Raw genomic sequence first — 11,580 nt, 5'->3', positions numbered from 1 at the left:
GATGACAAGTTGCAGCTCCTCTTATCACCTGTGCTATTAGGCATGGCTTATTATGAGGATTCTTAGACAAAGAGTTGCCTTCCGTTTCTAATAAAAAATTTTTATATTAGTGATTTGAGTACTGTCAAGCTGATAGAACAATAATTACTATTTGTAGGGCTTTATGAAAGGAATAAAGTATTGTAATGGCACTGCTGTCAATCTGCACATTTAAAGTATGCATGTGCATAGTGTTTAATATCATTGTCTAGTTGCTCTTATTATAGCTAATCACTGACTAGAAAAGAGTCTATCAATGTATGTATCATTCATGTCTTAGAGAATTGAGACTCATTAAACATCCTTTTTAGTTTTTTTTTTTAATTGTTTTCCAGGTAATATTTTATGCTTAGAATCAACAGCTCAGCTTCGTTTTTCATTATATAGGTGGCAAACTGCTTCATACTATCTATTCTTAGACGTTTATGAAGTTATTTATTGTAGTGAGAGTAACTCAGTTTTAAATTACAACTTTTATTTTAGAAATTTGCCTTTTTTTTTGGAAGCTGGCTAGTATAGGGATTGAACCTTGCTTTTGTTTAGAGTAGAAAAACTTCAGCTCATCTTATCAGGTTCTTAAATTATACATGAATACTTCCCTTGCTGAATAATCCAGAGTGAACTAACCCTTTTGGATTATGGTGGAAACTCAGCTACTCAGAACACAGTCAAGAGCCAATTAAGGAAGCCAAAAAGAAGTAAATAACGAAGAGTTAAAAATAAATAACAAGTCTATATACTTTTGAGTTACCAAGTATTTATATATGAGATGCTATCCTCTCATAATCTGCCTCTTGTTTAGCATTATTCTACCAAAGTCAGGTTATTGATTCAGTTGATTTGTTGCTGTGTGACAAACAACCCCCAAAGTTGGTGGCTTAAAACAATAACAGTTAAACATTCATTTCATAACAATTCTGCTGTTAGGTCAGGTCTTTTTTTTTTTTGTCTTTTTCGTGACCGGTAAGGGGATTGCAACCCTTGGTGTGGTGTCACCCACACCGCGCTCAGCCAGTGAGCGCACCGGCCATTCCTATATAGGATCTGAACCCGCGGCGGGAGTGTCGCTGCGCTCCCAGCGCTGCACTCTCCCGAGTACGCCAGGGGCCGGCCCCTTGGTCAGGTCTTAGAAGGGGCAGCTTGTCTCTGTTCCACTTGGTATCTGCTGGGGCAGTTTGGGGTTGGAGGATTTATTTCCAAGATGACTTAATCATATGGCTGGCTAACAGGTTGGAACTGGCTGCTAGTCCTCAGTTCCCCTTCATGTGGATAGCTAGACTTCTCACAGAGTAATGGTGGCTGGCTTCCAAGAGAGAATGCATTTGTGAACAAACGTCCAAGAGGACATGGCCCTAATACACAAATGTTTACTACTGTACCATTGATGAAGTGCAGTCACATGGCCCAGCCAACATGGGAGAGGGTACCGAAAGATATTTAGATATTCAGAGGCATGGTTTATTGTAGGCTACTGTGTTAGTCCATTTCTGTTGCTTAAAACAAAATATGCGGAACTGGGCAATTTATAAGAAAATGAAACTTATAGCTTCCAGTTTCTGAGGCTGGGAAGTCCAAAGTCCATCTGTTGGTGGCGACAGTGACCCAGGGGTCTCACATTGCAAGATGGTGGAAGCAGAGAGAGAACCAAAAGAGCTTCTCCTTTCTCTCCTTTTAAAGCCCTCAGAAACATGCCCCTGAACACCATATTTAATCCATTCTCTGACATGGTTCTACAATCTAAGCACCTCTTCAAGGCTACAACTTTCAATTACCATAATAGGTTTTTCTATCCTCTTAACTGTCACAGTGGGGGCCAAGTTTCTAATACATAAAACTTGGGGGACACAATTCAAGCTTTAGTGAGTTTTAGGGGGACATAATTCAATACACTACAGCTACCAAAATAATAGCCTATTACAGTGTTTCTCCTCATCTACAGCAAAATATCCTCTCTGGAGGGCAGTTTGAAGCCTTAACATTCATAGCCTTTGGCCCCATAATGTCACCTTGAGGGGTTTGTCCTAAGGAAAGTATGCCAATTCAAGACATCATTTAGCTCTCATCTTCAGCATTTTGTCCAAGGTCAGATAGCTGGTTAATGCAGGAGTTGGGATAAATACCAGATTGTCTAGTTCCAGAACTGTGTACTTAACCATTGTACTATACAGCCTCTCACCTAGATGATCTCTCTATATAAGCATGTTAATGATACCAAGTGAGAAGCTATTAATAATATATTTAATAAAAATAAGGTTTGTAAATATAAAAGCCTAAAAGTCTATATACTGAAATGAAATGTCTACAAATGAATGTGTATTATTGTTCTATTTTTTTTTATTGTAAGGATACCTTTTATGAGCCCACCACACAATCTCTGTGTGTGTGTGTGTGTGTGTGTGTGTGTATAACTGCTATGTGTAATAAATCTTGGAAGAGTGCTTTGCTCTTTAAATGAATGTGTATTATTGTTCTATTTTTTTTTATTGTAAGGATACCTTTTATGAGCCCACCACGCAATCTCTGTGTGTGTGTGTGTGTGTGTGTGTGTATAACTGCTATGTGTAATAAATCTTGGAAGAGTGCTTTGCTCTTTAATTTTCCCTGAGTTCATGCTATAAATACAACTCTTGAGAAGGATGTTTTTTGAGATTCCTGTAGTCCATAGCTGCCTGATACTGCATATGTAGAAGTTTAGAATATACTTAGTGAATAGAGCTTCTTAACTAACATTCTTTCACTGGTTTCCACATCATAGTTTTATTTATAATGACTTTGCATCTCATTCCCAGTTTGGTATCCTCATAGTATTAGTTCCAATCACTACCATTAAAGAGGTAAAGTATTGTTGCCCGTATCTATTCCAGCTAGATTAGAATCACTTGGTGATCATACAGATTTCTGGGCCCTTACCCTCTTTCAAATTTGGTAAACCTAGGGCAGTGGTTCTCCACCTTACCTGCTCCTTAGCATCACTTAAAAATACTGATGTTCAGATTCTAGACCAATTGAAAGAGATTCTCTAGGTGGTAGCATTTGAGGGGTGTGATTCTTAGGATTAGGCAAGTTGGCAAGATAGTTTTATACTTATGCAATTGTCCTAAAAAGGTCTCAGGCTATTAATAGGCAGTTTTCTTTCAGCATAAGCCTGAAGGATTATGTAAATGTTCATGAACTGTTATGAATGAATTTTTCTTTACAGTAGAATTATTACTGCACAATGCCATTAAAGGTTGCTCATTGAGAACTTTGTGTGAGCTCGCAAATGAGTCTTGTTGCTAATTCACAAATGAATATGTACAGAGTAGGAAAAGAATATGGAATTTCTTGGTTTATGCACTTAACTAGTCTAGATAATTTCTTCTCTACTTTTTGGAAATTATACCAAAAAGGATACTTCTTTTTAAATAACTGGGAATTGTATCACTGGAAGGCCATGTCCTTATTTTTTTAAAATAGAAAGTAACTAAATACTTTGGCTTAGTGACAATCTGCATTTCAAAGGTACTCCAGACTAAAAGCTTATTCTTCATTAAAATGACTTCTCCCCAACCATATTTAGAGTTCATCTAGGTTATAAACCATATCTCCAGTTATTCATGCTGTTTCAGATTGGGTAAAACAAGTATCAAAAGTACTGAAGGCAAGGTAATAGCTTAAGCACTTCTCAGCTTATCCTTTATCTCTAGATGTAGATATTTGGAGAAATGCAGCTGTTTAATGAGAACTGTAGTGGGGCATCCATTTACATCTCTTAGGATTGGTTGAATAGAGTATGGTCTATTGAGTATACTTTTGATGTTGTTGCCAGTCTCTTTTCAAATGTACACGTGACACTATCTGAAGAAATACTAGAAACACCTAGTAAACATTTTTCTAATGTCTATTGTTAAGCCATATTCAGGTGATCACATTTTGAGGCTTGGTTTTCTGCTTGGCTATCAGTGATAATCAGGTTACATATAGGGTATCTGTGAGCTGCTGACTTTAATAGGTCAGCCTGTGTAAGTATATAAGACCTACCTTTTTGGAGACCAGTAATGTGGCAGGTTCCTGTGCTTTTTAGACTTGAAGGGAGCACTTGTTTTAGACCTCTGTGCCATGGTTTCAAAAATCTGTTCTTTAGTATATAATGTCTGTTTGGATTCCTCATGATCTTACCCTGTGTGACTAGTAATACTTTTTATGGAAAATGGCTGGTTTCTCTTTTAAATAAGTAGCAGTTTAAGAGTATCAGGCATACAGATGTTTCATCTCTTTGGAGTTTTGCCTCTGGTATATTATTAGAATGAATAAACAGCAACAAAATAATATTGAACAGTTTTCTTGAGGTTCTTAGTTTTGTTCTTTTCTAGTTTTCAGATTGTCCCAGGATCTTGTAATTAGTGATGACCTTTTCACAAGCGGAGCAAGATACATTCTCATCTTGCAAATGAAAAGGCAGGATACACAGAAGCTTGAGAATTGCCCTGAATTTCTCCTAGGGCAAATACAAATATCCGTCACTTCATTGTAGCCAAGTAGACTATATAAACCCTGTTCTTATTCTGTTTATTAAATCAACAAATTATGAACATAATGTACTTACATATCTGTATATTCACACTATATTTGGCAGAGAGTGGGGCTTTCCTGCAATAAGCCGGTGTCTCTCCTAATGGTTAAAGTCAGGCAAATAATTTCATCTAAAAATGTGAGTTCTCCAAGAAGCAGAATTCAACCTGTGCTCTGACAGTTTTGTAAGATTTGAACTTAGCTAGGGAAATTTTAAATGGCACTAAATTTTATTATGAAGGGTAGGTTCAGGAGTAAGAGAAAAGGTATTATAAAGAGGAAAAGGGCCGGCCCGGTGGTGCACTGCTACAGTGCGCCGCTTGGGAAGCATGGCAGCGCTCCCGCCGAGGGTTCGGATCCCACATACAGACCGGTTCCCACTCACTGGCTGAGCGAGGTGCGGGGGCAACACCGAGGGTTGCGATCCCGTTGCCGGTCCCGGTCCGGTACGGGCGCGACACTGAGGGTTGCGATCCGTTGCCGGTCACGAAAAAAGACAAAAAGGAAAAAAAAAAAGAGGAAAAAAGGTAACTATATTGGAAAAATCTTAACCATGGGTTCCAGTAATTGGACAAACCGACATCATGTGTCTTCTAATATGATGCCCTCAGAAGATATTAATATTCCTGCCATTAGGAACATTTCTGCCAAAAGTGCATAACATGGAACTGGCATGAGGAAACAGACAAACCCAAATGTAGAATGTAGGTCAAATTGCTGACCTGGACTCTTTAAAATTATCAACATCTTGAATGGCAAAAAAGCTGGGGACTTTTGTAGGTAGAAGGTGACCAAAGAGACAACCGAGGCAGTGCTTGATTGATAGGATTCTGGCTTTTAAAAAGCTGTAAAGGATACTATTATTGGAACAGCTAGTATGAATATGGACTGTATATCATGTTAAGTGTTCTGTATTTGGTCCTTGTTCTGTGGTTATATAAGAGAATAATGCACACTGATGTACTTTAATAAAGGGTTATGATGTCTGCAACTTACTCTCAAATGGTTCAGCAAAAGTAACTGTAGAATTACAAAGCAAATGTAACAATAACAATTAGTTAAAGTATGGGAGAGTTTATTATATTAGAACTTTTTGCTAAGCTTAAAAGTTTTAAAAAGACACAAAAGAAGTAATGTAAGAAATACAAAAAATAACTTAGAGTACTGTGAAATTTTTGTGTACCAGGCACAATTCTAAGCATATTTATATGTATTACCTCATTTAATCACTACAATAGCTATATGAGACAGTATTACAAGAACATGGCCTTCCAGTGTTACAAATCTAATTAATTTCAAAATAATTATCCTTTGTGTGACTTCCAAAGTGGCAGAGAAGAAATCATCTAAGTTGGTTTAACTTCTAAACCATCTATTTCAATATGTGTTCACATTGTTATCCCCAGTTTATACATGAGCAAATTGAGAAACAGATTAATTTGCTGGGGTCACATAGTTAACTGGCATTGCTGGGGTTTGAACCTACACAGAGTCCGAGCTCTTAACCACTATGCTAATATAGAATATTAGTAAGTATGTACTTTTACACTGAATAAGTCTGTGATACTTGAAAGTAAGAAAGAGAAAATAATCAGTAGGGCTACTGACTTTGAAGCCTTCCATTTCTTTAATTGAAAGCATTGATGCTTTTCATTTATATTTTCTCTATTGTTTTTCTAGTCTCTTTCATTTGTTTCCACTCTGATCTTTATTATTTCCTTTCTTCTACTTGTTTTGGGCTTACTTTATTCTTTTTCTAATTTCTTAAAGTAGAAGTTACTCATTTTAGATTTTTCTTCTTTTTTAATGTAGACATTTATAGCTATAAATTTCCCTCTAAGCATTACCTTAGCTGCTTGTATGGTCTTTTGAACAAGTCAGACATGATATGGTAATAGTTTCTAAACCTGTTCTATATTAATCATCTGGGGGACTTTTTTAAAGGGTTCATTCCCCTAGAAACTGATTTAATTTGTCTGAGGAAGGCCTTAAGACTTTAAAAGACTACACTGGTTCACTACCATGTGAAAAGTCATTGAGCTGTATCCTCAGTGTATTTGTTATTTTTCTATATTTGTGTTATACTTCTGTTTTTAAGCCACTGAGGTAATTCTGAAGCATAACCAAAGGAGTCACTGATATCTTTGATTTCACTGGTATAGGAAGGAGTAGGATATGGAATTGGAATTTTGGATTGACTTTTTTACTCTAACTTTCTGACTTAAGAATTTCATACTTAGATGTGTCTTTTAAAAAGCTCCTTTTGGTGCCAGATGTGAATGTTCTTGTATTCTCTGCTTCTGCCCCCATTGATAATATAGGCAATCCATTTTATAGTTTTCCAAAGAAATAGTATTAAGTAGTGGTGACAGATGAACTAGTATTTGGCATATAACAATTACCAAAGGCATATTTTGAATGTGGAGTAAAGTAATTTTATAGAGTGTGGATTTCAGGCAACCAATTAAACTTCTTTGAGATACAGGTAATTATAATTCTTCGCTTTTTAAATGTTAGTTTGACCATAGCCTTGTCATACCTTTAAATTATTGTTAATACTAGGTTTCTTATAGAGCCTATGAGAGCTGTACAGCTTATTTGAGCCTCTGTCTTTGCTTCAGATGTATAATGAAACGTGATTTGCAGAATTTTTGTAACTCCGTGAAAGAAATTGAAAAGTCTGAAGTGGAACTAGATTACTCAAGTCTCACATCCTTCACCATTTACTAATACTGTACATTCCTGTAAAAATAGATGAAGGCTGTGGCTTAGTTTTCGGTTCTTGGCTGATTATGGACTTTTGCTTGTTTCAGTCTTTGATCACCGTGCCCATATTGGCTGACATATTGTTATTTCTCACAAATAAAATGTTTCCTGTATTTTCTATAAATATTTTTTCATACAAATGATTGAGTTTGACACTTCTACCCATTAGGAAATAAAATGGACAGCAGCTAGTAAGAAAATTGTGGCTTTTACTTTATACTCAGCTTAGTATTGGGCATCTTTTCTTAAGATTAGGGGGAAAATATGTTTGTTTTGTTTTGGTTTTGGTGGCTGGCCAGTGCAGGGATCCAAACCCTTGACCTTGTACAAAGCATTGCTCTAATCAACTGAGCTAACCAGCTAAGGGGGAAAATATGAATATCAGGGTGAGAGAATACTAAATCTTGCCATTTGAATTTCAAAAGTTTTAGTCATCTTAAAGTAACATAACTATATATATTTAAGTCTGATTTACTTTAATTTCAGAATTCAGCACTCTGTTTCTCTCGGGATAAATATAAAGCATTTTAAGTGACATCCAAAGTAAAACCTCTAAGGAAGTTTTGCTATAATTTGCCTTAGTAGTCTGACTCTTGTACATATACTTCAGGCAGATAAATCTAAGAACCAACTGTTCTTAATACTTCCCCTTAAACATACATGCAGCTAATCTGTCAAGTTCTGAGACTTCTACTCTGTGGTAATGTCTCTGTTCCATTTTTCTGTTCAAAGTTATTTTCCTATTCAAAGATGTTTATTAATTCCTGGTGCTCACAGGTAGGTATCTTAACCAGACATTCAGGGCACAGTTTAACCTTTTCAGTTTTATTTCCCATCATCTGTGCTTTAGAATATACAAAAACTACTAAGTATACCCTATACTTGTTTCTTCTCTGCATTTTGTTCACACTATTTTCACCATTCTTAACTGTCGTCCTTATAGTATGGTTAGCTCCATGTGTTAAAAGAATCCTGCCAAGTCAATTGTCAATTCCTTCATGCTTTTTAAATTATGCAAAAAAAAATTATGTTCTATGTACTGTTCTGAAACTTCTTGTACATACCACGTCTTAGTCTTTCTAATCAGTCTGTTATATTTTGTAAAAGCTATGTAATATTATGTGTTTGTAACAGTTTTATTAAGTTTCTAGTTTTTTGTGGGGGGGGGGTTGTTATTACACAAACAATGCTAAAGTAAACTTTTTTTTTTTTTTTTTAAGATGACCGGTAAGGGGATCTTAACCCTTGACTTGGTGTTGTCAGCACCACGCTCTCCCAAGTGAGCTAACCGGCCATCCCTATATAGGGATCCGAACCCGTGGCCTTGGTGTTATCAGCATCATACTCTCCCAAGTGAGCCACGGGCTGGCCCCTAAAGTAAACTTTTATGGTCTGATATCTTTTTATATTTGTGAGATTAATTCCTAGTGGAATTATTGGCTCAAAAGTTACATGCATTTAAGAGGGTGATAGATTCACCAAAATGTACCAGTTTTCACTACCGTTATTAAGTTTTTAAAATGCCTTTCTCTCTCCCCTCACCAGTACTAGGTATTAAGATTTAATACCTGCCTATCTGATAAAATGAAAATGGACTATTACTGTTTTGTGGGGGATGTTTTTGGCAGTTGGCTGGTAAATGGATCCAAACCCTTTACCTTCGTGTTATCAATACCATGCTCTAACCAAGTGAACTAACTGTCCAGCCTGTGGAATATCACTATTTTAACTAGCAGCTTCTTGTGTGAGTGAAGTTGAACATTCCTGGCCACTGGTTTTTCTCTGTCTGCCTGTTTTGTAGGTTATTTATCTTTCTCTCTCATTGGTTTCTCAGTTCTTTACATTTTAATGAAATTCCTCCTTTATTTTATGTTGCAAATATTTGTTCGTAACTTGTTCTTTGTCTTCAACTTTACAGTTTGTGGTATTTTTAACCACTTAAATTCAACTTTTTATGTGTTTATCTTCTTACCTCCTTGGTATATTATAAACTACATAAGGGCCAGGACCAAATCTTAATCATCATTATGAATAATGATTACTCACCTTATGTAGCACCGTGCCCCTTTATAGGTGCTCGGTAAGTAATAGTTGTCATCCCATAGCTGTAGGGAAAAAAATCCTTCCTCTTCTTCCCTGAGACATCTTCTAACGGTTAAACAAGTTGAAAGAGACCAATCACAAGAGTTTGTAATCAACAGTGATAGTTCATTGGCTCCAACAAAAAATCTTAGCATTTTTCATTTGTTTATTTTGATTAAATAAGTTGAATTGAAAGTCCTTGTAGGGCCGAGCCCGTGGCGCACTCGGGAGAGTGCCGCGCTGGGAGCGCAGCAGTGCTCCCGCCGCTGGTTCGGATCCTACATAGGGATGACCGGTGCGCTCACAGCGCTCGCTGGCTGAGTGCGGTGGCTCGCTGGCTGAGTGCAGTGCGGCCGGTCTCAAAAAGGACAAAAAAAAAAAAAAAGAAAGTCCTTGTAATGATCAGGAAGAAGTTTAACAGACATACTTATCACTCACTACACATGCAATGAGCAAATAATATTAAGAACATTTTGATGTGACTTTATCAAAACTCTAAAGCAGTCATACAAAAAGAGAAATAATAGCTAGCTAAGAAAACTAAAAGAATTTTCTTAAACAAACATTTTTTTGTATATAATTTTTTTTACATATAATCTATCAAACTATTAGCTAATCATGGTAGAGAAGGGACTTTCCCCCTCCCACTCCCTTTTCTATTAGAGTGAATCAGATATAATCATGATTGTGTCAAAAGTTCAAAAGGGAAAATGGAAGGTAAAACGAGCTGAATTGGCACTTGTCCCTCAACGTTGTACCTGTAAGCTTGATATGTTGTTTCAGAGATTAACTTTATAGACTTCCGTACCCAGAAGTATGAAAATTCTTAGGGAACTCTTTTCACAAGCTTGATCTTAACATATTGAATAAAGAGAGCAGTTAATCCCTTTTGTAAAGTAATTTGAGAGGAGGGAATTCAAAATGTAAAATCTCACCTGCAGAAAACACTCAACTCTGTAAAGGCCTTTCTATCTTTAGACACTTACAAAGACTTAATATTTTAATGCGGAAGGGTGAACTTGGTTAAAAAGCCAATGGGTGAAATTAGAGAGAAATAATCCAGTGCTTTCTTTCTGGGAATTATCTTGCTCTCCAGGGGACCAAATTTTATTCCATGTGGGGAATGAGAATACCCCTCTGTACAGCAAGCCAGCATCTCTAAATATAAGCTTGACTTTTAGTATAATAAGAGTCTTGTTAGGTGCAATTTTGCTCTTAGTCATTAATACAATGAACAAATGTTGTGGTTACCTGGGAAAGAAAATTCAAGTGCTTTTAAACCTCTTTTAAGATTTGGTTTCATGCTTGAAATCTATATGCTGTTATGCCCAGTAGCATCTGTAGAAGATTCCAAGCTATAAGGTGTACAACATAGAGAAGTTAATACACTTTGGAAAAAATGAGACCACTACAAATGGATTTAAGGTCCTGAATAAAAGGCTTTTCTTTTGCTGAATGACAACTATTTACCAGTGGCATTAAGTTTAACATGTGAGTGGAATTTTTTTAGGAGTGAATTTTACAAGATGGTGATGTCCTTGTACACAAAGTAGGAAGCCATTCTTTTCTTCAGGTGGCTCTTGGCTTTTTTCTTTTCAGCTGTAAAACAGTTTGCAGTTCTACAAGTGCAAAAACTGAATTAGGACAAAATATAATTGTAAGAGAATATACAAGGGTACTTCAAAAACTTGGTGGAAAGATTTGTATTATCTTTTAATTTTGTTTTCCCAAGAATTTTTTGGAATACCCTTGTATAGTATTAAACAGCATTTTTAGTAGAGTATGGCATTGTGTTAGATCATTTCTGTCTTCTACAAACTTTGTGATATTATGCACAGTTTAAACTTTATTATTGATAATAAAATACTGGTATAGTGAAGCCAGTAGTAAACTATTTTTTATTGGATTTGGTAGCATATTTTTTCTTTAAAAAGGATCCAGTAAAAGATAATAGAAAACTTTCTTGTTCTAAGTTTAGAAGATAACAGAAATGGTAACAAGTAACTTTTACAATCTTGTGAAGAACAAAATCTCCGAAATTTTCTCAAGTTCTAATTTAACCTCAAAGTACTTGGCATTACGTTTTAAGTTCTTAAAGTTGCTCTTTTTTTTTTTTGTCCTTTTTGTCTTTTTTTTTTCGTG

This window comes from Galeopterus variegatus, unplaced genomic scaffold (assembly GCF_000696425.1).
Source record: "Galeopterus variegatus unplaced genomic scaffold, G_variegatus-3.0.2 Scaffold2453, whole genome shotgun sequence".
NCBI lineage: Eukaryota > Metazoa > Chordata > Mammalia > Dermoptera > Cynocephalidae > Galeopterus > Galeopterus variegatus.
The sequence above is the reverse complement of the archived record's forward strand: the minus strand, read 5'-3'. Positions refer to the sequence as shown.